Raw genomic sequence first — 24,041 nt, forward strand, 5'->3', positions numbered from 1 at the left:
GAGGGGGTGCTAAAAATCTTCAGAGTAGCAGAACTAGGTCTAAAGCCCAGAGTGAAATGTCTAAACTCTAAAGTCCTTTATTTCAAGAATTTGATATTCTAAGAAAAGAGATTGAGATCTTGGGATAGACAAGAAAAACCAAAATGAAACTTAAAACATTTGTATAAACCTCAAAGATATTTTTTTTCATCTGTCACCCAAATCCTAGCAAAGGTGACATAGAGAATCAAGAGTTCCAGAAGCCAAAAGAAAAGTTAAATATCTCACATCTTCCTGAACTCTTGTCTCCACCCCTGTCTCTTCATCAAATACTGTTATGTATTTCGTGTCCAATATGAGCTTTGGAGGACATGGCTGGCCACTAGTCCCTTCTCTGTCTTCTAAGTAGTTGTTAACTCCTGGCAAATTATAAACTTTGCTCAGCATCCATCTCTTCACCTTTCTAGGAGGGATGAGGCCCACTTCATTGAAATTTACAAATTGCCATTCTTTTGTGGACACTTGCAGGAATGCAGAGTTCTTAGCATAGCACTCAGTAAACAACAGCTAACAGCCTTAAGATTAGTGCTGACAGGTGTAGTAACAGTAACAGCTGAAGTGACAACATGACTAATTCCAGTGACTAAAAGATTGCATTCATAACCCTAAAGACCAGATCTTACTGGTAAATTTACAGTGTCTTTCTTTGATCCTTGGTTTTTATATTGTCATTTCTTACAACTGTGAGTTAAAATATTTAAGGGGCCATGCTCCATCTCATAGGAGTTACCATGACCTGTATTTACCGGCTTTCCTTTGCTGTAATAAAATATCCCAGATAAAAATTTGAAGAAAAGTTTTATTTTGGCTCATGGTTTCAGAGTTTTCAGTCCATGGTCACTTAGCCCTTTCATGGTGGACTTGTGGTGACTTTGTGGTGAAATGTAATATCATAGTGGACTGCATGAGGCACAGTAAAGCTGTTCATCTTATGGCAGCCAGTCCTGAGGAAGCGGGGGAGGATTGAGAGGGAGGGGGAAGGAGAGAGAGAGGGAGAGGAAGAAGAAAAGGGAGAAGGATGCTAGGGTCCTAATATACCTTAGAAGTTCACACTTCCACTGATCTGCTTCCTTCAACAAGGTCTCAACTCCTAAAATTTCTGCCAGTAATACCATAAGCCAGCTACTGAGCTCTAGTGCATGCCCTCTTGGAGACATTGTAGCCCCAAAATGTAACATGACCATACCTTGTGTCAAACCTAAACTTAAATAAATTGATAATTATTAGTGCCACAAAGAGATGAAAAAACTGAAAGTACAGGTAAAATAACCCTGAATTTACCTTGAAAATTTTGGCTGCAGAATAATTTGTAAACGAGTTTCACAGTATCAACAGTCTTGCCTAATGATCCTGTTTTGGACCAGACAGTTTGCTGTGGGGGACCATTCCGTGCTCTATACAATGTTTAGCAGCAGCCTTTGCCTCCACCTCCACAAGCCAATTGCACCTAGTAGCAACTACATGGACTGCTTACTTTTCTCTGTCTTTCTTGTCTCAGTACCTACTTCCTTAGAGGTGCTGTAAAAATGCCCTGCACTTTTCAGAAACTTTGTTCACTCTTTCATCAGTTTCTGAAAATCTACAGAAACAGAAGGATTATGTTGCCATCTGCAGATGCTACTGGTTAACAAAAACTAATTTTAACAATAAAACAGTATATTAGGAAGGAGAGAGATGAAAAGAAGCCTAAAAATTATTAAGTACTTACCAAGCACTGGCCTCTGGAAAAAGTAGCCTATAAGCATTTAGTCATTTATTTCTGAGAGTAGAACTTTTAATTAAAGAAACTGAGCCTGAGAGAGTAAAATTCCAACATTATACTCTAAGTTAATGGGCATTACAAATTGTTCTGCCTGACTAAACATCCTGTACCTAGTTTAGAGTACCTAATAGCATTTAGTAATTCTTGTCAAAAGTGGGGAAAGCCTATGATAACCGTATGTGCATGTGTAACTCATAGTTTAATTTATAGTTTGTCTCACTAACATCCTGAATGACTATCCCAGCAGTTCACATATTCTTGACAGGATAGTCAGGTTTTGTAGAAGCAACTCGTATATACATGGGCATAAAGGCAGGGCTCTTGCTACAGACATGTCATGCGGCAAGCTGTCTCTTTAAAAATGATTTAGAGGCAGCTGGCCTCTAGTCTGGTAGTCTTTTAGTGTTTAGTGTCTAGCTTAGCTATTCATCATCTGAGACAAGAATCTCTGCCCACTTTCACATAAGGCACATGTCTTCATACTGGAAGGTCTTTCTCCAGGAGTGGATGTGTTCAGTCTAAGGTCTGTGCTCACAGAATAGAGACAGAACACGGCACTCTTTATATCACAGTGGACCTGACTCGGTGCCATTGTCCATTTAACCTGCTTGTCTTCCTACTTGGAGATGCTCTTTCTCTCCTGGCTTTTCTGCCAGCTGTGACATCTTTCCAGGAAACTTAAGCAGAGAACATTTTTAAGGATCACTCTATATATTTCATCCTAGAAGAGTTAATATCTTTACTGTACTTCTAGGCATTGGCTGTATGGAATTCACTTCTTTCTTCTTTGCAATGGGATTACATTACTTGGAGTTTTCCTTATTACTCTGCCTCATCTCTGGCTTCTTCATTTGGAAACTTGGCCCTCATGCTAAATGCCCGTGTGTCCCTTGGCAGTTTGCAAAGATTTTAGTATGAATGATCCAGTAAAAATAGTTACCTTTGTTAAGCTTGATAACATGGGCCCAATAGTGTACTAAGTGCTTTACATTAACTAAGTAATCCTCAAAAACTGTAAAAGGAAAGAAGTGCTATAATTCATATTTTAGCTTAAGGAAATTAATTAAGAGAAGTTAAACAGCTGTCCAATTTCCCACAGCTACTATGTGACAGAGTTGGAGTTTTAATCCACATCTATCCAATCTCAGCCCAACATCATTCCACTTTATCACGGTCTTCCTGTGAGCATCTTTTGGGATTATCTTTTGTTTTGTGACCTGCAATTTTATTTTCCTTCCCATTTTATTTTCCATTTGACAAAGATAAATGAATGTCTAGATTCTCTAGTATGATGCAAATTGGATTACAAATGATCTCTGGTATTACCTGTTTCTTGATGCTTTGCTATGGAAGGAAACGAGAATAGTAGAATTCTGATCTCAGATATACCACTACTTTCTCTCTGACACCAAAAATATTAGGTATCTCTCTAGTTTTCAGTTTCTTTATTTGTAAAATGATGTGGTAGGGATTATGAATTTTTAATTCCTTTCTAATTCCATCTTTCTGAGATTTTGTGTTGCAGAGGGGATTTCTAGCTCACAAAGGGCTTACAAAATACACTAGAGAAAACACCAGTAATAGAAAATTCTGCATTCTCATCTACTTAACTTTGTACTCATTCAGATATCTCCATAGTTCCTCTCTCTAGAGACTCCAAGCACTTACTTAATTTAATATAGCCCTTTATAAAATGGGTCTCCTCTGCAAATCTCAGCTTCAGGCATTTCTCCAGTACCCACATAATGCATTCACTTTTACAGAGGGTTTATTTTTTTCCCCTAAGAATTTCCTGTTCATTTAGCTACAGCCAGAGGTAAAGTTAACAATTTGTACATCTCTTCAGAGGCACTCGATTTACTAAATGTCTTTTAATTGGCATGGGAGCTTGTAGAATGCCTTCTGAGAGGCATTGGGAAGAGTTATTTTCTTAATTATAAAGGTATAGGGAAGATGATTTCAGATTCCATCTTTTCATATACAATAAAATGGACTAAACTCCATACTTAAATCATTGAGCAGCATCTCATGGAACTTTCCAGGTATTCTATCACAAATATTCTCCTGTCATGATTCTTGTCATGAATGTGACCTTGCAGATTTCAACAGTGGGAATAACAAACTCTGAATCTTTCTCTCTTTTTTCTTTTTGAAACCAAAATTATAATTGTGGTAGGAAGTAGAATACACACTAATCATATAAACTCTCAGTCATCCATTCAACAATTGCTGCCATGTCTTTTCAGTGCCTAAATCAGTGACTTCCACATAGGAAGGACTCAAAGGATAATTCTGAATTAAATTGTCATGTACTGTGCCTCAGTTAAAGTGCTCAGCAAAAGTAATATTGAGTCAATCTTACCAAGTTTATATTTTCAGTGATTGTTACTCTTACACACACACACGCACACACAATCCTGTGGCTAGTGCATTTTGAAAGACACTTATCGTGAACAGCATGTAAGAGGACAAGCTCATTTGTTCTGAAGAGATCAAAGAAGACACCTTTAAGGAATTGACTTTCTACATAAAATCTAAACAAATAATTGACCTTTGGATGGTCAATTACTTATTAGATGCAGCAGAGAAAGGAAAATTAAGACATATGCAAAGCAAACAAAAAATAAATATCTCTGGAGAAAATACAGATTATTCATCATTAAAGGCAAGGTAATACAGATGTTAACCAGAAGAAATACAGATAAAACAGCAGGGAATGGAGGGATAAAATCCTACAAACTCTGAGTTTCTCATATAAATTTCTTAAAACAATGTAATAACATTAAGGAATTTTTTTTTTCTTCTGGTACTGGGAATCAAACTGAGGACTTTATGCTTTCAAGGCTGGTGCGGTACCACTGAGCTAAATCCCTGGCCCTCTTAAGGAATTTCGGTCTGAAACTAGACAGAAAGGGAAAGTAGACAGTAGAGGAAGTAGAGAAGAGAATAACAACCAAGACATGATCAGGTTTTTATAATGCAAAGACTACATCAGCTAAGCTTTGTTAATGTATGGTGAGAATGGAAAAAAAAATGAGAGTTAAAAGACTATCATAGTATTGGGGACAAAAATATTAATAATTTGATATAGGGATCTAGCTGCAGCAATGGAACTATTTAAATGATTTAGGACATAATTGAAGATTTGAAGGTTAGAAATGTCATTACATTTTATATAGCAGTGAGAGGAAGGAAGATATCAAGGAGGAATTTTAAGTCTGATTCAACAATTGATTCAGTGGTTATGGCCTTTTCTGAAAAAAGAGAGAACTGCTCTCAGGATAGGTCTGAGTTGTTTTCCATATTGACTTGAGACACCCTGAAATCTATTAGCCCTGTAGAAATATTGAGTAGAAATAAATGAATATGTGCTAGATGTTGTAACACATCTCAGTAACCCCAGTACTCCAGGAGACTGAGGCAGGGGAATCACAAGTTTGAGCCCAGCCTGGACAATTTAGTTACTTAGCAAGATCCTCTCTACAAATAAAAAATGTAAAAGGCTGGAGATAGCTCAGTGTGAAGGCACTGGTTTTAATCCCCTGTTCCAGCAAATAAATAAGAAAAATTACTATCTGTGGACTGCAAGAATAAGGATGAGTTGGAGCCATGATGACTTTTGAATAATGCCCTGGATATGCATAAAATCCAGTAGAATTTGATGAGAGAAGAAACGCAAGGAAGCTTGATTCAAGTTTGAGGCCAGCTTGGGCAATTTAGTATCTTAGCAAGGCCCTGTCTCAAAATAAAATCCCCCAGTGTTTAAAGATTCCCTTCTGAGTAGACCTAGGGAAGGGACTATCAGCAGGGTTTGTTGCCTTTCCTGCAGTGGCTACTGTTCTTTTCTCCTTGTCTTGTACAATAAGAATCTTGTTATGGTCATTTATTGTAAACTTCTGGTGAAGTTCAAGGAAAGAGCCTGACATTGCGTGTAAAATTTCCTTCTGTTACCATCCCCGCCACTGTCTATGTTGAGAATCTGTAAGTGAATAAGACTTTTTCGTCTGCAGCCAACTGCACCACAGTGATCTCCATCACTAATATGCTAATTTACCCTCTCTGTCCATGAACATGCATCTTTCCTTAGATTTTGGATTACTTGATATTCCTGTGATCTCAGCTTTTTGACTGATTTAAGAAAAGTTGTCCATTTGTAATTTGGGTAGTCATTCATATTATTCTAGAATAAATTTAACACTTTTTGCAGTTTTTCAATCCCAGACATTAACTGAAGGTTCTTGAAACTTAATTACAAATAAGTTCAGCAAAAATTTAAAAAAAAATAAGGAAGGAAGGAAGAAAGAAAGAAAGGGAGAGAGAGAGAGAGAAAGAAAGAAAGAGAAACAGAGGGAGAAAGAAAAAAGAGATCATAATAGGGAGCACACAATAAGGCCAAAACATCAGGAACTGGTAAATCTCAATGAAACAAGTATGGGTCCTCTTAATACTTTTCTTTATGCTTTTGTGTTGACACACAGTCAGTAACTACTTAATACCTTAAATGTAGTAAAGATATAATCTGTTGCATGACATATTGTTTTTAGTAGCCCCAACTACAATGAGAGAGTTGTGTTTTTTCCCCTTTTCTGGTAGTCACTCTAAGATAATACTTCCACTAACTCTATTTGAAAATCCAGGTTTGCTAAATACTTTGTCTAGTTATCTCATAGCACTGTTTCAAATAGAAATGCTTTTAAATAGATTCATCACATTGAGGGTTTGAGCATATTGAAAGAATATTAAATTTGGAAGTAGAAAAATTAGGCTTTTATTCAAATTTACTCATTCCACAAATATTTATGGATATTCTACAATGTTCTATTGATTGTATTAGAGGCCCAGGAGAGAATATTATCTCTGCTGACTACCAGGCTTTTGAATATCTACAAATTTATATTTTCTTATCCTTGATCTCAGTCTCTGCAAAGTATGGATTATAATACCTACCTAAGTGAGGATTATTGTCCCCAGTAAATACCAAAGTACTTAGTGAAGCATAAATAAATTACTCAAAGGCATATTATTAGAATTCAGTTACATCTGTTTATTATTTTTTCTCCATTTGTTAGAATTCTTTTTGTGACTTTTTCCTCTGTATTTCTTTTATGTCCTTGGCCTTTATTTCTTACTTTATTTTATTACAACTGCTTATAATGTTATAACCATTTACAACTTCATGTTAATCAAAACCGTGAAATTCAGCAAAGGCAACAGTCCCTGCCTCTTTTGTGACCTTTTTCCCTTTGATCCTGGCATCTGAAAGCTTTTTATACATTCTAATTCTCTTCCATTTTAATAGCTCTGTGAAGCAGTACTGTTTTCTTTGACTGATAAGATCATTGAAGGTGACCTGATTTTCTCCAGAAATGCACAATGAATAAAGCATATTCCTACATACATTCACTCACATGCCACAAAAGAGGAGAAAACCATGGGATTACTCTCTCTGTATGTTGTAGTCATATTAGAAGGAACTGACTTCTCAGATATTGTGATTATCCATGGTTCACAAAATAATGTAAGCTGCTTTATTATTCTAAACCTTAAATCTTTTGTTATTTCATCTTGTTTTACATAAAATACAATAACAAAAATTTCCGCAACATGAAATACAGTGTACTGTTTTGGTTTTGTATTTTCAGTGAGCTCTGATAACACAAATGCCTTAATTTGGGGACACATCTTTATGAGACACAGAATTCTATATATTTGCATAAAGTCATGTGTATATTTGTTCCAGGCATCACATTTAAGTAGTTTAGAGTTTGCAAGGTGATCCACTTCTATCTAGGTATATATTTTCCACATAGGCTACTCTATCCTTGTAACTCCTTTGTACCATGTTAATGACTCATTGGTTAAATAGCTAGGCTATTCATGAGTGTGGAAAACTGGTATTTGAGAGCATTTTATTCTGCTCAATCAGGCTTACTCTTTATAAGGAATCTAAACAGTAACATTTACAGAAGACTACTGAGTAGAATATCCAATATATATCTATCTATTCCCCACAGCTGCCTCTTTTCATATACTTCTATTGTGACACATCCTCTCTGCTGCCTGTCACCCTCAGCAACCTTATTACACTAACCCTTATCCCCTCACAATCTTCACAGATCATCTCTTCCTTTTGTTAAATGACTGCGTTTTTAAAGTAATCCTCCTACTTTTCAAAGTTCTGTATTTTCTGTTCACAGATTTCATGGTTTCAAGGCATTTTTATATTCACCCATTCTTTTAATTCCTTAACTACTTGTAATTACTCTTCTAAGCATCTTGTTTAACAATGGTAGGAGAATCCACTCTGGTTTTAAATCAGTATTATAGAAAAACAAATAAAATTACAAATTTTATTTGTAAAACAAATTGTCATCTCTATGCATGAACTTTTAGTGTTATGTTTCTCCATCAAAGTAGGAGTCTGGCATAGGGACCTTCCTTCTTCAGGTTTCAAGGAAGTACTGCACTTAACTCCTTTGTTCATTTCCATAGAGATCTACAGAAGTGGGTCATGGAGGTTCAGGATGTGGTATTGTCTGAGGTTACTGTAGAATTCCAGTGACTGTAGTTTATTTTTAGCTACTTTTGTTGATTCTATTCTAATTCAAAACAGTGTCATCATCCTAAGTAGGGATGGCAAATATACTGTTAGAGTGAATATTGTCTTAGTTAATCAGGGATCTGTCTTAAAAGAAAGACAAACATTCATTCAGAATGCTATTTTCTGTTTGTTTTCAACTTTAGAAATACAACTCATACAAAGTGTACATATAATTTATATTACATATCACATATTTCATATGGGTAAAAGAACAGAAAATTGATGAAACGTACCTGAATGCTTGTGGTATAAAATTATATTTCAGTTCCAGCTATAAAAATGTAATCCAGTTGAAATGTTTATCATGCATCTGTGAATATTTTTTCTTTTGCATATAATGGTGCTGCATGGACAAATTAATTTCTTGCCTTTAAAAGTAATCCTTGTGAGATCCATAATATACCTTTCCAGTAACACAAGACCAGTTCTACAGAGTCTAAGTTGAAGGCATGAAATAGATTGCATCAATTACATCATTTTATTTTGATTATATCATTTGTTTAACTTGCTGAAAAGCATCAATGTGATGCTTTGTGGAGCCATGTCTTCCCTATCTGTAAAAGGCCAGCATGAACTATATTGTAAAAGGAGAGATAGAATAACTAACGGTAACAGAATGTTCCTAATACCATTTTGAAACTCATACTTTCAGGAGAAACAAAATTCATTGTAATATTAATAATATCATTAGAAAAATGGGAATATGATGAAATAAAAATCTGAATAGAAAACCAAATTTATCTATGAGTCTGAAAAGGTAAGGTCCCAAATTACTGTATTAAAATTTAGTTTCATTTATTCCAAGATATTAATATTATGGCTTAATATTTTCAGTGTATGAAAAACATATGTTAAAATTTAAATTAAAAAATTAGGTGATCAGAAGCCAAGATTTGGTCAAGACAGCCTTTTTTTTTTTTTTTTTTTAAGACAATCTTTTTTCTCCTCACTATTAGCTGAGTACCAAACTATCACACAAAGGTCAGTGGTCTACTGATTGTGCAGTATGCAACTAGATTTTGTAATTTTTTAATCCTCCATATTGTTTAATTTGCATGCATTTTGGACACATCCCCGTTTTCATAAAAATGTTTCTTACATTTTATAAAGAGTCCTCTTTGGATTCAAAGCCCTAATTCTCTTTCTGGCAGCCTTCCAAGAGAACTGTTGTGTGAATCACTGTATCGACTTTCTCTGGGTGCATATCAATATTTTCACAAAGGTAGTGGCTTAAAACAAAACACATTCACTACATCATAGGGTCTCTGGGTCAGTAGTCTGGGCAAAGCTCCACGGGGTCTTCTGCTTCAAGAGCTCAGCTTAAAGCTGCTGTCAAAGTGTCAGCCATGAGTGAATTTGAGTAAAATGAGGAAGAATCTGTTTTCAATCACAAGTGGATGTTGGTAGAAGTCAATTCCTTGAGTATGGTTGGATTGAGAGTCTCAATTCCTGCCTCATTACTGGCTGAAAGTGGCTCTCTGGCCCTTTCCACATGGTCTTTTCCCACAGAGATGCTTGTTTTATTAAAAGTACAAGTTGATTAGGCTATAGAGACAATCTTCTTATAAGACATAAGGTACAATCTTATATATCAAATCATAGCAGGGTGAAATTCTGCTGTGGTTTTTGTATGTCTTCCCAGAGTTCATGTGTTGGCAACTTAATCAAGAATAAATCAGGAAGTAAGACTTTTAAGAGGTAATTATGCAGAGCCCTCCTGAATGCAAGAGTGTTATCACAAGAATGGGTTTGTTTCTGTAAAAGCAGGATCCTTATAAACAGATGAGTTCAACCTCCTTCTCCATCTCATTTTCTACTGACTTCTTCCATGGAATGGTACAGGAAGAAAGCCCTCACCAGATGCCAGTGCTTTAATCTTTCATTAAAAATCACCCAGGTTGTGGTGTTCTGTTATAGCAGGTCATGGTGGACTCAGGTCCAGGCTAGCTTCCTTGCTGTGTTTTGTTAGAAGCAGGTCATAAGTGCCACTCACACTCAAGAACAGGGAATTGGACCAGGGTAGAAATACCAGGAGGCTGGGTCATTAGAGGTCGTGATAGAATCTTCCCACCAAACTTTTGCTGTTCTATAATTGGTAGTTCTGTTACTTTTTTCAAGTGAAAGCTATAGGAATGTAATGGAAAGGATAGTATCTATCCTTGAATCTAGATGTGAACCAGGAATTATAGTGAAGCTAGTGCTTGTTCATTTGGATGGGAAAGTGTCATTATCGTTTGTCTTGCCTTGTGTCAAATAGTATTAAGATGTTTCATTGAGAAGAGTGTGATTTGAGATTAGTATGTATCATAAAGATGCTGTATCTCCTTTTAACTTAAGTTTGGAAGTTCATCTATAAAGTCAGATATTTGTTTTTATAGTAATGCTGTATTTGAAGGACAGAAGTGAATTTAAAGTAATGTACTGAACAAACCAAAGTCCTAGCACACTACTATAATCTATTGATTATACTAGAAGTGACTCTCCATATAGATGTCTGAAAATAAATAAAATTTATTTCAATAGTCCTTGAAAATGATTCACGTAGCCTACTGCAGACCAAATGTTTACATAGCTTAGACATTAAGCATATGTATGAATGGACAAATCTTTTGAAGTAATGTATTATCTGCAAAAAACATTTTCACTGTTTTCTTCTGTTAGATATTCAAATTAGGTAATCATATGGCAATATAAAATTTATACGCACATATAAGAATGTATTGTGTTTATAGCATCAGGTACACCTAGTGCTTGTTTTAGCATCACAACAATATTCACTTGGTTTGAATACTAGAGGGAATAAAAAGAAGGAGATAGTAAAAAGTGTCACATATTCACTGAAGTATTATCATTCCATTAGGAGCAACTGGTAAAGAATCATTCATAAAATTTGAGAAATTATCATTCCTTATGAAATCTTTACCTTGCAAACATTTCATATGGTTCATAAGTTAATAGAAAAAGTCCTATAGGATACAAGTACCAAATTCTTCTCTTTAAAATTATTGGATTTCAGAAGGTTCTTCATGATTTTTAAAAATTTTATATTTATTTTAAGTACTTTTTACACTTGCAGATTCTAATTTCTTCCATAATGATAATAATTTTTTGAAAAGAATTCATATAAAATCTGAAAATTAAAAGAAGAAAAAAGTATAAAAGGCCTGGTTTGGTATCATGTAAAGCTTTGATTCCACAAACTCTAAAAAGGCATTAGGAACCTCCAGGGGTTCCCATTCGACACTTTGTTAACAGCTGCATTAGAGCAAAGCTATGAAAATATGAACTACTTAGTCTATGTTTGGTACTGTGAAATGAGGACAATAGAAGCACTAATTTGTGCTACACTAGCATGTAGCCAGCGTCTGTAAATAGAATTCATGACACAAACAAGGTATTGCATGTAAAGTACTTACAAGAAACACAATGTTATCTGTTGGGAAAACTATAGAGAGCATAATATTTGAGAGCACAAACCGAGCACTACTTGGCTCCAAATCCTTGCTCTGTCTCTCTGTAAACTTGAATAAATTAATTTTTGTATCTTACTTTTCTCATTTATAATACTTAGTTATTAATAATAACCCATGTATTTGTAATGTTATATAAATTAATAAAACAATATTTTCTACATAATAATTATTTAGTTTTTCAAATTATTTGTGTTTCTAAGGAGAGATACAATCTTACTAATAAATTTTGGCCTTTGTAACTTTCTTTCATTTAACATATGTTAATTAATTTAACTACCAAATTGAAGTCACTGCACCAAATAGTATGAGAAATACAGAAGAGTGCTTTTGTGACAGAAAAATGAATTGTTTAATATAGGAGATAACATATTTGCATATATCATAGAGGGAGGGAGTCTAGAGACCAGACTGAGCTATACAGTGAGTTCAAAGTCAGCCTGAACTATATAATGAGACTGCTTCAAAAACAGAAAAAGAATAGAGGCATGCAAAGAAAATCATACTTCATTTTCAGAGGAGAAACAAGTTAATTCTATGTATTTACAGAAGAAATCATTTTGAGTAGTACCTAGGAGGTTGTCAGTATCAGCCACAGAGATGGCTGATGCTCCTAGGGGTTACTTATCATTTAAAAAGAAGTTTGTAGATATATGTTGAAATTTGAAAATGTTACATAGCTTCGCACATTAGTGTCAACTCAAACCCCATTTTTACAGCTGGCTTCACTCATGCCCACCACTCTTCCAAAATTATTTAGGACAGAAAATGACCAGTTTTGCTTTGGCCAGTTTGAAAAACTTTCACAAGCAAAAAAGATCTTTGCTTTAGACTAATTTAAATATTAGGTCCTATGGGTTGACCTTGATCAGCAAAATCAAATCCAGATGCAAGTCATTTCCCTAGTCTGCTTCCCACTTATTCTGCCATATTTCTTTCTTTCTTAAACATTCTTGTGAGTTAGGCCTCTTTCATCTTTCATTTGCAGTGTGAAAAGCAAAATTGGTGCCTCTTTACTCCTAATTTAACCTTCTGAATGGAAAAGACAACCTGAAAGTGGCTGTGGCGAGATCTATGCTTGGCTTAGCTGGCTGGAGACCTTTTACATGGTAAAGCCCTTTTCAGAAAAATTACATATCTGCCACATTCAGTTGCCTTTCTTAAGTCACTTGCTTCTATTATGATTTTTAATGAAGTTGTTTTTTTAAGAGGTAAGATAAACTGCTTTTGAAAATATGATTTCTTCTCCTCACCCATGCTCACATACAGACATAAAAGAAATATTGTTATCTGTACAGGTCTAGTTCTTGATGCCTAAGAGGAAAAGCGAAAATGCAGAGTGAAGACAATTAGGGGAAATGGGAGAGGCAGCAGAGAGGCTGGTGTGTCCCCCTAAGTGCCCACAACATGAGGATTTTTACCTATTTCATCCTCATAGAATGACTTGCAAAAAGCCATTGTTGTTGTTGTATTTACAATTTATGGTCTTCCCACTGATAAATTCCAATAGTCTATTTCTCCTTTAAAATGAAAAACCTTCCTTTGAGAGCTAAGCAAGCTCAAACACTGCCTGAGGTGCAATAAAGCACTTTTTTATTTTACTATAGCCCATACCAATTCTATCCATACATACAATTTTTTTCTCTTTCTTACCCTATCACCCCCTGCCTTGCATTCCTTTGAGCTACGGAAGTCAATGAGGATAAAATAATTAAGTTTTGGCTGCTGTACAAAAATCATTCTCATAGGCACTGTTTATATTTGATCTTTTATAGAAACCATAGTATATTTACATAAACAATTATAGGGTCATGGTGTCAGGCTACAAAGGTTTCATTTCCCATTATCCAGAGTCCTCATATTATTTTCCAAGTATAAATTCAGTAGTTTCCCTCCTGTAATCTACCAATTGTATAGATTTTACTTTGGGTCCTATAGTTTCCTTGGGAACAACAATAGGGAGTCAGGGGTGGTCTCAAGATTGACAGCAGGGATTCAACATTGTCCCTGCCTAGAACTGGCTAGATAATTTATGGAATCCAGCGAAAAGTACAAATGTGAGAACCCTTTTGCATAAATTATTGTGGGGGTTCCTAAGCATATTTTGCGGCTGTGTAGCTGAACAGGTCAGATGTGCACGAAGATGGCCTTGCCCCAATCACCTTAGTCTCTGGGCACCTGGATGGCAAATATACAGCTCTTATTTGAAACAAAAATGACCGTGATTATTCAGTCAGGCTGACTGTGATCCTGTGTGCTTGCTGAGTTTTCAGTCTTCTCAGTACCTGAGATAATTCTATCTTTATTAGAATTAATAAACTCCCAACTTTCCTTTCTGTACAAATGTTCACTTATCTCCAACTCTCCCCACCACCCCACACCTCATTCGTATGCAAAATCTTTAATAATGACCAGTTTACTCAAGGTAAAGGGTCAAGCAATTGAAAAACATTTATTACCTCAAGAGTAGGAAAAATTAATCTTTCTGAACTTAATAGCTGGTCTACTCTCACAGAGCTAAGGAGATGTTGGCCCTTCTTCATCTAAGATGTCTCCTCTTATCTCCAGAGCAGGCTGAAGACTTTCTATAAGACAGGCTTCTTCTTTTTTAAATTTTATTTTATTGGTAGAATTTAGGTATACGATATAATGACATTCATCATTGGAAATTTGCGCCTTTACATAATTTCTCTTGGTTCTTATTTTTCCCCCTTCCCCTGCCCTCCCTTCAATCCCTCCATCCCTCCCTATTTACAAAGACTTTGTTTCCAGTTTTCCATTTTCTCATATTAATTCCATTCCCTTCTTTCCTTTCCCCTACCCCTTCCACTTGCCCTTCCCCTTTGCCCCTTTTCTTCCTATTTCACATTTATAAAATAGACTTCTTATAAACCCTCCCTCCCAGAAGAGATGTATATCAAAAACACAGAAAATGCATATATTATGGTTTGTGGAATTAAGAATAATTTTAACACTTTTTAATTTGCAAAAATTGATAATGCAATAGTATTTTAAAAGTATACATTTTAATTGCATTAGAAAATGGTTAAAAGATCACTGGGTATACAGAATTAGCCACTTGATCTATATTTCTTCCTTATGCTCTCTGATGAATTTTTTTGTGGGGTGGAACACTCTGTAAACATCTATTAAGTCCATTTGTTCAATAGCTTGGTTCAGTTCTAGAATTTCCTTGTTAACTTTTTGTCTAGATGATCTGTCTATTCGCGATAGTGGGGTATTGAGGTCCCCCACTACGATTGTGTTGGTGTTTATTTGGTTTTTCATGTCTATTAATATTTGTTTTGTATAGTTGGGGGCATTCGTATTTGGTGCATATATATTTAGGATTGTCATCTCTTCCTCTTGGATTGTTCCCTTCACAAGGATGTAGTGACCATCTTTGTCTCTCTTAATTAGTTTTAGTTTGAAATCTACTTTGTCTGCAAATAAGATTGCTACCCCTGTTTCTTCTGGGTTCCTGTGGCATGGAGAACTGTTTTCCATCCTTTTACTTTCAGTCTATGAGTTTCCTTTTGAGTTAGGTGTGTTTCTTGTATACATCATATTGTTGTATTTTCCTTTTTAATCCATTCTGCCAGTCTATTACTTTTGATTGGTGAATTGAGGCCATTAACATTGAGGGTTATAATTGATAGATATTGATTTGTCCTTGTCATGCTGTTTTACTTTTGTTGGCTCTTTTATTTCTTATTTTTTCTCCCTTTCCCATTAGTGTCTTACCTTGCCTGGTGGCTTCCCTCTGTTGGGCCTCATGGAGTTGTGGCCTTCATTGCTTTTTTCTAGGATATTGTTTAGAATTGCTTGTAGTGCTGGTTTGGCGTTCATGAAATTTCTCAGGTGTTCTTTGTTGTGGATATATCTAATTTCCCATCGATTTTGAAAGATAATTTTGCAGGATACAACAGTCTAGGTTGGAAGTTATTTTCTTTTAGGGCTTGAAATACTTCACTCAAGGCTCTCCTTGATTTGAGGGTTTGTGTTGAGAAGTCTGCTGTGATTTTGATGGGCTTTCCTTTGTAAGTGATTTATTTCTTTTCTCTAACTGCTTGTAGCATTTTGTTTTTCTATTGGGTTTCTGGGATCTTGACTATTATATGTCTAAGATTTTTTTTGATCATGGCTAGTTGGAGTTCTATATGCCTCACTTATCTGTATGTCCTATTCTCTACCTCTGTCTGGGAAGTTTTCCACTATTACTTCTGTGAACAGTTTTTTTATGTCAATTGTGCTTTTTCTTGTTTTTTCATGGACTCCTATCAGTCTTATGTTATTCTTCTTTGCATTGTCTAGCAGTTGTTGGATTTATTTCTCATGGTCCCTTACTATTTTTAAGAAATCTCTATTTTTGTGGCCTCTAACCGCGATTCTGTCTTCTATATCTGATATTCTATCTTCAGAGTCCCTTAATCGGCTGTGGATACTTTCAATGGAGTTTTTGACCTCCTGAATATCTGTTTAAATCTGTTTCATGGATTCCATTTCTTTCTTATGTTGGGCGATCATAGTTTCCATTTCTTTCTTATGCTGGGTATTCATGGCTTCCAGCATGTTTCTGAGCTCATCTATTTTTTTATCTGTTTCTGTTCTAGAGCCTCTAATCATGTCTTTCACTCTGCTCACCATCTTTGTAGATATCTGGGAGATTATTTCTGCTTTGAATTTTTCTAGAGCCTCATTCATCTGTTTTGTTACTTCCTGTGCTATCAGTTCAGGGTATCCAGGTGGTTGGTTATGGGACTTTTCCATCTCATTTCCCCCAGGATTTACCCTTGGTGGGGTGGAAGTCTGAGTTTGTGCCTTGCTTAAATGTCTTCTCATTTTTGTTTTTGGTACTGTCCTTGGTTTAACTCCTGTGTTGATAGTTTGAAATTGCTTATTGTAGGTATCTTTGTTGCTTGTAATTAGAACCCTTATGGAATGATTGCTTCTCAGAGGTGTCTTCCAGATATAGCTGGTCTTTAAGTTTTGAGTCTCTAATACTCTAAGGCTATCTCATTTTCCTTATACTAGGAAAGTTCATTGACTAGATCAATACCAACACCTTAGCCCAAGTGATACAATCAGCAACACTGTTGCATCAGGTACATCTTCAAAAATGACATTTTGTGGTTGTTATTAATCTATCACCTTTAGCTGTGTGACTTAAATCAAGATTGAGGACCAACCCAACATATAGTAAATAAACTCTTCAATATAACAACTTTACCCTTTGGGATGGGGAGTTAGAAGGGGTTGGGGAGGGAGGGACAGATGGGAAGAAGGATAGGGGAAGGTTAGCAGTGTGGACAGAGGACACAGGTGAGAGAAGGAAAAAGAGAATAATAGTAAAATAAAGAAAAACTCCAAATGAGGACCAAAACAGGGACAAAAAGGGAAGATGAACGATGTGGGAGAGCAAGAGAGTGAGTGTAAGAGAGAAAGGAAAGAGAAAAGAAAGAAGAAAAGAAAAGAAAAAAGGAGAGAAAAATATTTGCAAAGAGTAGTAAAAAAAATTAAAGATATGAGGAGCAAAAGAAAAGAAAAGAGAAAAAATCAAACTAATAATATTAATTTTGGGAATAAAAAAAAACAAGGAAGATGTAGGGCCTCTTTCAGGGTATGTTTCTACTGTCACAATAGACAACATGGGTAGCAGTGTGCAGATATAAGTCAATGAGTCTCAGCATGCTAGTCCCAGACCCATGAGATTCGGGCAGATTTCTGGCTGCAAGTCCCAAGTTGAGCTCCCTGTCCTCCTGTAGGGTTAAACTCTGCAGAGTTGTATTGCAGGTCCCAGCTGCCCTTCCCCTGAAGATAGACTTGATCCTGATGGGAGGTGAAGGTGACTCCAATTTACCCAGTACCGTGGTCTGGTGTTCTGGTGTCCTCTGTGTCCTTGTAGTGTGGAACCAGGTGGCTGTACAGAGAAGAGGCCAGAGGAGCAGGGGGGTGGGGGTGTCCAGTGGATTGCTGCCGGGGCGCGGGCTGATTCAACACGTTCCACGTGACTCGTAACCTCAGTAGGGCATCCGCAGACCTGCCTGTCTGCAGGGGGCTGATTCAGCGTGTTCCCTGATGACTGAATTTTTTTTAAAAAAATCAATTGAGGGTTTTAAAAAATTCTTCCTATTTCAACAAACTCAACAATAAGAAATGATAAATAACTAACAGTGTAATATAAAAAATGAATGCTGTCAATGACCAAGATAAATAATAGCCCAAAATACACAGAAAATTCTTAACTATAAAAGGACCATTCAGTGGGCTTCTAGAGATCAGGTGGCTTCCTTCCAAGCCTATCTGGAATAATATGAGATGAAACTGTTGCCGTTGTTTTTCCATTAGAAATTTTCCAATTCACTTTCCTTTACTGTCCCAGTTCCTAGGTATTTAGTGCTGGTTCTTCTGTGCACATGTGTGATTGCTTATTCATCTAAGCTAGCCTTGAGTTACTTCATTTGATTGGTATCAAAGATTAGCAGGAGCCTCATCTTGGACTGACAGCTGTCCACATGTAATAAGAGAAGAGTCTTCAAAAAGCATTAGCGGAAAAAAAAAATATCAAGAATGATTTTATTGCCTTCTATCCAAATGTTTCTACAGTAAATATATTTGACCAGAAATTATTATGCCCACTCAATTTCAGAACAGCTATGCCGCAGAAGTCTATATTTTTGGTACCAAAGTAAGCAAAATACTTGAATTATAATCTCCTATGAACAACCCATACCTTCACATCGCTTTCCCTTCAGGAGATTGTTCATGGCACAATGTTTTGTATAAATATATGTGTAGACATAATCATGTCTGCTAACCTACAAGTCCTTTAAAGTTAGTGCTTCTTAAATCATTTCTGAATCCTTGGAGTGGCTACCATATTGACCTGTATATTCTAGGCACACTTAGTATTTGTTTAAGGAATAGTTATGTAAAATCATCCAAATAATGATTTTGGATAGCCAGGAAGTTTATTCAGACCTAGTCTGCCAATACATTACCTCCTTCATGATAACTAATAATTCATTAATAGCAAATAATGTATTTAGTACTAACTGCAGTGAGATGCTTTTGGGGCCACATCTTAACTCAGTGGGAAAGAATTTCGTGATTATATAATACTGTTGGCTTAGACCAAGGAAAAGAATGCTACTAGCTCTATGATATGCTCCCCCTAGGTGCACTCCTTTCCTTCATTTTACAAGCAAATGTTACAGTCACACAGTTTTTATTAGCTTTCCAGTCACTGGGACAAAATACATGACATCCACAATTTAAACAGAAGTTTAATCTGGCTCACAGTTTTAGAAGATTCAGTCCATTGTCAGCTGGCTCCAAGGCAGAAACTGCATGGGGGAAGTGCATGGTCGAGGAACGATGCTCATCTAAGGGCAGCCAGGAAGCAGAGAGAGAAGGGAGTATCCAGGGAGGGAGACTTAATCTTTCAGTTCACATCCCCAGTGACTTGTCTCTTCTGACCAGGCCCAATCTCCTAACAGCATGTGAACTACTAAACTCATCAGTAGTTGAATCCACTGATGAGTATAGCACTTCTATGATTTAATCACCTTCCAAACACATGAGATTTTTGGAGAATATTTTAGCTTTAAACTATAATAGAATTGACACGACAAAAGACTATAGACTAGGTGACTTAAATGATAGAAATTGTTCTGGAGGCTTGAAGTTCTAGATCATGATACTAGGGTATTTGGTTCTGATGAGGACCATCTTCTTGGCTTAAATGAAACAGCTTTCTTTCCATATCCTTCCATGGCATAGGTAGTAGTGTGTGTCTGATATCTCTTATTCTGTCTTGAGAACTCCACCCTTGTGTCTTCATCTAGTTACTTCCCAAACACCACAACCTCCACATCACATCATATTGAGCATTAGAACTTGAATATGTGCCTATGAGGGGAAACAGACATTAATTCTGGGTCACATGTACTCAATGTCACAATGTCTCTTTTCACATTATGCTGACTTTAGTTGTCCTACCATCAAGACTGTCTTGCTTTTTGTATCATATGTATTTTTATGCTTGAATAATGTAAACAACCTCTAGGGAATACATATTGTAGCGTTTCTTGATGAGTCATGAGCTGAATCACAATGTGCTCAAAGGCAGAGTGGTTCCTTTTAAAGTAGATGCCTTCCAGGGGAGAATTTAAACAAAGTTTAGAAGTTGAAGAATTCTTAATCATATCTCTAATAGAAAAAAAAAACCTTAAGATGTGGGAAAAGAGGATGGTTTAGGAAATATTCCTCAGAGAGCACTGTTGAGGGAGGAATGACATGAACTGTCTATAAAATATGATCCTAACCAGCCATCATTCACCTCTGGCTAGTTGTTTGATGCTTGTTTGACTACCAAGGGAGTCCTTCTCTTCCCTTACCTCTCAGTTTCTTGGATCAGTGTTCCCAGCTAAATTTGGTATCCAGCTGGTAGGTACCTGTTACACAAGTGAAAAATCTGTTGTTCATCGGGTTTTTTCCTTTTCTTTAGTATTTCATAATATATGTTGCTTCCAATTCATTATTTTCAATCATTGCAGACCATGGTTATTTACATGTATTTTCATAGTGAGAAAGGAAGTTATCACTTGTGACATAATAAGAAATACATATAATGTCTGCTCCTTGTTCAGAGTGCTTGCAGTTTACTGAGCAATAAGGGTACTGAGATTATCTTTTGTTCTAATCTTTGTTTTTGTTTGTTTGCTTATTTGTTTATTTTTTGAGGGGGGATAATACCATATATTAAGAAAAATTAAGATGATTTTGATTTTGATTCCTGACAGAGAGCTTCTAAATTCCTTGGAATTGTGTGTGTCATAAGAATGGTTTATGTTTTAATAAGGTAATTCTTGATGATCACCTACAAAGCTTCAGGATGGAGAATGGTCACTAGGAAAACCAAGCCATGGTTAAAAGCTTAGAACTTTCATCTTCACTCTGCATACTCTGAACACTGAAGAGGTGCTGAACATGGAGTTAATAATCATGCCTGTGTGATGAACTTTCCTTTAGAAATCTAACGTTGAGTTTCAGAAAGCTTCTGAGTTGTGAATGCGTCATTGATCTTGGAAGGTGGTGAACCTGAACCTCCATAGGAAAAGAAGCTCCTGTACTTGGGGCTCTTCTGGATATCACCCTATGTGCACCTTCATCTGTCTTCTAACTGCATCCTTTATAAAAAACCAGTAAGTGTAACTAAAGTATTTACCTGACATCTACTAGCTATTATAGAAAATTATCAAACCTGAGAAGGGGCTTGTGGGAACTTCTGATTTGTAGCCAAGTTGAATAAAACTGATACCCTGGGTGCCCAGTGCTTGGAACTGGCATCGGAAATGGGTGTCAGTCTTGTAGGACTGAGCTCTTAACCTCCAGGGTTTACATTAACTTCATGTGCATTCTAAATTGAATTAAACTGTAGTTGGTGTCTACAGAGAATTGGAGAATTGCTTCATTTGAAAAACTCACATGCTTAGATTCAAAAATTTATGCATAGAGAAGGTTTTACTGTAAATCATGATTTTTGAAAAAATAACTGTCACTTAGGATTCATATCCTGATCACAATAGCTGGCAATCAGAGTATGGCTTTGACTTCCCTTCTAGTGTATTGGGATGCTTCATAGTAATATTGAGTCACCATCTGAAATAACCTTCCATTTACCATGTCTTTTTGACCCTTTTAGATCATTCTCTTGTTACTCTTGTTAGAAGTCTTCTAATTTTCTAATAGAGGAACTAATATAAAAGATGTCTGTGGAATAGAATCTAAAATACTTAAATGACTAGAAACTCATCCTACTTTTTCCAAGAGTATCACCAATTTATACTTTAGTAAACCATTTATACTTTACCAAGGCCTCATGCTTTTAATTTCTCAACATCTATTTTACCTCTAGTGCTCATTTTTAGAATTTCATCACTTACCAAGTATGTCTTTCTGGCAGACTACTACTAATATTCAAAATATTATGTATGTTTTTCCAGGAAACTGTTTTCTGTCTGATAGTCTGGCCCTAGGAAACTGATGCCTACACATTCAAGCTTCAGCCATTTGCAACATTTGAAGTCAAATGTGCCTTGTTCACTGTATAAGTATAATGGGAGTGGTGGGTTTTTTTACTGAGCTATGTTTCCAGTCTACAGAATTTAGAGCTACCTTCAGAGCAGATGTGAGTAGATTTCATAAGTCCAAAATTATTCATATATAGTCACAAATCTATACATGCCACTGGGTCTCATGTGTGCATCACTTAAAACATAGTGATATATGGTTAATAGCAATAATAACCATATATATGTATATATATATATATTTACTCACATTAATCTACAGACATAAAATTTAAAATGTTAATGTCTTCCAATTGAACTCATTTTGAAAAGTCAAAGCATAATTAATCAATAAAATTTAATGATCACAATTAAGGTCAGTGAGTTTTAATAATTATGTAAACTTGGACACCACCACGCATAAGAAAATATAAAACATTTACACTCACCCAAGGAAGTACATCCTGCATTTTATATATTAAAAAAAAATGCTTCAAAAATATATGTGTCAAACTTAGGTAAATTATGTGCTAATCTCCGTGTCATGCCGAATTACTTTGTACTGCCACAATGGCCACTGCCCTGTACAATTCGGTTACTTCCGTTATGTCCTAAAATCCAAAAAATTTATCCAGAAATGCTATTGAATCAATTTAACATCAGTGGAACTCTTGGTGAACATTCTACCCCAGACTGTTTAAATGCAGCAGTACATTTTGTAAGGTGGCATTGCAACATTGTTGATTTTTTAAAAGGATATGAGAAGGAATCTCTTAGAGCAATGTCAGTGCTCCAACAGAGCATTATGTTGTTGAAGTTATGACATTTCAAAATCAGATTCTCAACTCTGTGAAGGTTGAAACTGGATTTTCTTAGTGAACTCAGAAGTGATCAGATCTTTATGGATGAATACCTTCTAAGCGAATTTAGCAGATGTTTATATGTCAGAAAATTAATGTTTATCTTTGTTAATTAATGTAATGCATTAATAATATATTACGATAACATTTATTTTCCTTTCTTCTACCAGAACACTTACTTCCATTATCCAGAATACTTATTTCAGTCTTTCTCAACTTCTACTTATCACTTACCTCCTCTTCACAAAGGAGCTATTTTAACCCATTGCCATAAAATGTTAATAACAAATATATAGTGTCTATCTGTATACATGAAAAAGTAATTTTTTCACTACCCTGTGAACTTCCAGGACAAACTTTCATCTTCTTGAGGTCAATATTAAAACTTCTGGGGATTGTATGGTGTATTCTCTGCTGCTTGGCAGCATGATAATCCTATGAATCATGCCCTTTTATTTTCTATATAGTTAATGCTTTGATATCTAGGGCATTGCTGGACATGGAAAGACTGTCTGTCCAAGGGTTGGTCAATTAGAGATAGTAGAGGGCCCCCATTAAACTATGCTTTCCAGGTGCGAAACAGCTAACCCAGAGCCCCAGTTCCAACTATCAACTTTACAGATTCTCACATGTTTAGTCAGCATCAGCTTATCCTAATCACACCTGGGTCATGTTTCAGACAACTAAAGACAACTCCTCCATCCCAGAACTTACTGAAATAATCAAACTAGCCAAACCCAAGCTGTTTTGCTTTGCCTCACCTGTTTCTACCCATGAAAACTTCAACAAAAGTTCTTGCCTGCATGTTTTCTCTACTCCCAATGCCTACAGACTGACCCTAGGGCTTCCTGGTGAAGCCCTGCACAGTGGGTTATGTTCCTTCTATTAAAAGATCTAAGTAACTAACTTTCAATAGTAGGAATCTCCTAATTTGTTGGTCTTATAATACTTGAATAATTATGAAACCTACCTTTTAAACACTAAAATGTCACAGAATCAGTTGGCCTTCATAGAGTAGGGATAGTCTTGAGATATTTGTGAGAGTCATAATGAAATCTTGTAAATCACGCCCTCCCCTGTCTCTTACAAAGTATCTATTTTATGACCTCTATGCTAGGAGCAAGACTGAAAATTAATGAATACGTGTATCACTTTCGCAGTCAGAATATTGATGTTCACATCTTGATTTGGCTTGTGTTGTCATCTCTTAAATATGCTAATAAAAGTGTCTTATTT

General features: G+C 35.8%; 1 protein-coding gene across 6 annotated transcripts in view; it reads left to right on the top strand.

Moving 5' to 3' along the window:
* Positions 1-24,041, top strand: part of Cntn6 (contactin 6) — a 338,831-nt gene that overhangs the window by 85,664 nt on the left and 229,126 nt on the right. The window lies entirely within an intron of this gene.

This window comes from Heterocephalus glaber, unplaced genomic scaffold (genome assembly GCF_053883595.1).
Source record: "Heterocephalus glaber isolate CG9 unplaced genomic scaffold, H.glaber_assembly_v1.0 deba00001472, whole genome shotgun sequence".
In the NCBI taxonomy this organism is placed as follows: domain Eukaryota; kingdom Metazoa; phylum Chordata; class Mammalia; order Rodentia; family Bathyergidae; genus Heterocephalus; species Heterocephalus glaber.